This window comes from Pelecanus crispus, chromosome 5, assembly GCF_030463565.1.
Source record: "Pelecanus crispus isolate bPelCri1 chromosome 5, bPelCri1.pri, whole genome shotgun sequence".
Taxonomy (NCBI): domain Eukaryota; kingdom Metazoa; phylum Chordata; class Aves; order Pelecaniformes; family Pelecanidae; genus Pelecanus; species Pelecanus crispus.
In genome coordinates, this window is record NC_134647.1 from 56,630,323 (window position 1) to 56,634,206 (window position 3,884).

Sequence of the window (3,884 nt, forward strand, 5' to 3'; positions counted from 1 at the left end):
AACCTCCTTTCAGGTAGTTGTAGAGAGCAATAAGGTCACCCCTCAGCCTCCTCTTCTCCAGACTAAACAACCCCAGTTCCCTCAGCCACTCCTCATAAGGCCTGTGCTCCAGACCCTTCACCAGCTTTGTTGCCCTTCTCTGAACACGCTCCAGCACCTCAATGTCTTTCTTGTAGTGAGGGGCCCAAAACTGGACACAGTACTCCAGGTGATCTTCTACCCTACCATGGTGTCAGTGTCCTCCCTTCCATGCCCTGTGAATGCTCAGACCTGTGGATATAGCAAGTCCTTCCATTTGTAAATATTCCCTCCTGGGCAGTTGGTACTGTATTATCTGCTTCAGAGGACCCACGGTCCATGGCTCATCCACAAGCAGAGATATGGGCTAGCCTCTGATTTCCATGGCATCCTTTCTGACACCTCACGGGGTAAGCTGCCTGCAATGCCAGGGCCCTAGTGCTCCAGTGAGTATGCTCTTTAGCATCCACATCTCCTGACTGTGTGGGGCTTGCCTTTGGAAGCAATGCAGGGGCCACAGATAAAAGCCTGAGTCAGTTTTGGGGAGAACAGCCACTGTTTAGGTGCGACTGAACATGTGCACAGTGAAGTGTTTGTGAGGGTTTTGCTCATTTCTGATTCAGCGTAGGAAGCAGCTGGCAAAAGTCACCCAGCCTGGCTTCAGGCCCACCTCACACAATTAGAAAAGTATTAGCTGAACTTAATAGGAAAATCAACATTAAGCAGATAGGAGCTGGTACAGTTGTTAAAGACAATGTAGTGTTTTTCCCTGGCAGAAGCCCAGGCTAATGGAAGGCTTCCAGCATCCAGAGCAGCCTCCAAATGAAGGCTTAATTGGCCTCTGAAGCCACACATATAATTACCAACACTTGCAATGAAGCATGAAAAATACAAGAGCCCAGGACTGTGACATGGAGAGAATAAATGATCTCATCTGTCTCATAAAATAAATCAAAGCTACCTTCTTCCTCACATTGCACCTTCTTCCCAGCTCCTATCTGGCCTGCAGACTCCACTCGGGTGCTGGCTTCCAGGGGCAGTACTAAGACCAAGGGGAAATCTAGCTTCTAACACAAGGTAAAACTTCTGCCTTCCCCTGGCTGCTGAGGACACCTCTGCAGCCTCCCACCCTCAGTGCAGGTTGGACACTGGGTGGTCACTAGAATGGACTTCGACTGCCCACTGCTGGTGTACACAGCACAGCCCTGCAGGCAGCAAAACATCTGATTTGGCGAACACTTTATATTTTGATTCTGCTTTAACTAAATGACTCTCCATGATTTCTGTTCAACAGCTGCTCCCTGAAATACATGTCTCTGCCAATTACTCAGACACAGTAGCAGCAGCTGTAGCATCTGGTCCAGGCAGAGCCACGTACATTCCCCCTCATACCAGGGACCTGCAGCTCCTGGAAAGTGTGTCCCAGAGCAAACTGGTGGGGAGTCCAAGGTACAACTCCCTCAGTTGCTATGCTGGATTGAGCCAAAGATCAATGGGGTTTGTGCTGTTCATTGCTCTCCAACTTTCTGGTTCACTGGGGACAATTTGCTGGCTTGTTTGTGTTGGGGGAGACTCTCGTGTCCTTTGGTGAGTTCAGAATCACAGAGTAACTGAGGCTGGAAGGCAGTCAGGACCCATCTGGTCCAACACTCATGCAAAGCAAGGACAGCTTTGACGTCTTGTATCCTTGCTATGAATCAGGTGGTATCTGGTCCCACCAAAAGGAAATCTCAACCAGGCATGCTGGGGAGGACCTAGAAGTAGTTTAACTTCGATCAAGAGGGCTTCCTCCCTGCACATACCAGCAAAACAGCTGTACCAGCACCACACCCAGACTTGTCCAATTAGCCATGCCATCACCCTGGCTAATTAGCCTACTCAGAGCTTTGCAAGGCCACAGCAATATTGCTCATTCTTTCAGTGTCAGTTCAGATGACACTGGACCACTTCACCTTACACTTTTTCAGTGTTGATCACTAAGGCCGGGGACAGGAGCTGTGTGTATCTGTCACTCACACGTCTATTTCCAAAGCTCACAGGTGCTAATGCAGGGAGAGAAAATTTTCAGGAGAAAAATTCCAGTATTTCCTAAAGAAGGGGAAGGCATGGCATAGAGACTACCACCCCTGCCAGAAGGACAGCAAGGAGGTAATAGTCAGCTGGGTGCCTGTTGTGGGGTAGATAGACACCACTGAGCATCACTTTTGTTCAGGATGGTTTTCACCACACACTTATGGTTTGAAGGCTCACTGTTCTACGCACACCTTGGCCTTCTCTCCTCGACCCTGCATCCCTCCATCTTAGGAACTCTGGTACTCATTCCTTGTGTGTCCACATATGCCCAACACAGGGTCCATACAAAGCCACCAAGTCACTCCTAGTGGGGACGAGAGATAAGACATTTCCATCCTCTTCAAGAAACTAACTGTGGCTGGACTTACTCTGCCTCCTGTTATCACTGTGGCATTCAGCTGCAATTAAATACTGAGGGTTGAACACCGGTCACTGGACAACCATTTTTTTCATGTGACTAACATTGTTTGTCAGCAACTTCTGTCCAAGAGTTTGAGTCCTGAGTAGGCCAGATTGCATCAAGAAATACCATAGGACAGTCTCACATCTAGCACTCATGATCTTAGGATGCCCCAGCTGGTCTGCTGAATCAGGCAGTATTCAGGCAAAGGGGGAGCATCCTATCCCACCTAGGAAGATGGTGATTAACAAACTACAGCTTCCCTGGCACAGTCTGGGCACAGCCAGCCCCAAAGCTATGAGTTTTTCCTGGCTTGTACTGGGTTTTGTATAATTTTACAGCTAAAATTCAATCCAATCACGCTTAGTTAGAGCAAGACGTGACATGAGCTTAACTGCCCTCAAGCGATGACAAGCAGAAAGTACAGATAAAGAAATCACCTGAAAAGAAGCACGTTTTACAGGAGCCTGAGTGAGACTTCAGAGGCTCACCTGTGCGCAAGAGGCTTTCCCTCACATGTCCTAGGCTCAAGCCTGGGGTTTTACTTCAAAGTGCCTGCTCTGGCTCTGCCCCAAGGGCTTGCTGGGTTCCCTGTTTTCAGCTCTGCTCAGATAACCATCACAGTCACTCCTGCTAAATGCATATACAGCATAGCAAGCACAGAGGCAAAGCAGTGACTAATGATTCTTCAGAAGCCAGGAAAGGACCCCAGTTTACAGTCCACCTGGTTTTTTGCAACTGAGATTATGCAGGTTCCTGCATGCACTCAGTTACTAGATAATGACCCCAGGTGCAAACATCAAGAGAGCAACTGTGTCTTTTGCCACGTCTGCACAGCCCTGCCATGAAAGTAGCAGAAACAAGAATGAACAGGATGTGTGTCCTCAACACAAACAGGGATTTCTTATTGACGGGGCTGTCACTGGAAGAGGGTGTCCAGAAAACTGGTGCGTGATCGCCCAGCTCTAGATACTGGAGATCCATCAGAAGTGGCAATGTACAGGTTGAGCAGGTGATAAGAGCATCCTGGTCATTCTCAGCAGGGACAGAAAGGTTCTCTGATACAGATGATCTTTAAACTGAGGGTTGATAGTTTGAATTTGCAGAGTCAAGGGGGCCAACTCTTTTGCCCCCCCCAGCAGCTGACAAGGAAGTTCACATGGTGGCATGTGTCTGAGGTGAGTTGGTGTGAACCAGATCACAAAACTGAAGGGACCAAGAGAGGCCTGGCTCACAGGTGAGCTCTCCCACAGCTCACAAGGTAGATCATCAGGGAACATGGGCCGTAAGCTCAAACCCGAAGCCAGAGCAAGAGTCAACAGAGTGCCTGCGCACTCCCGCAGGCCGCTCGGCTGTCCCAGCAGGAGACACAGCAGGGGTCTGCTAGGGGTGT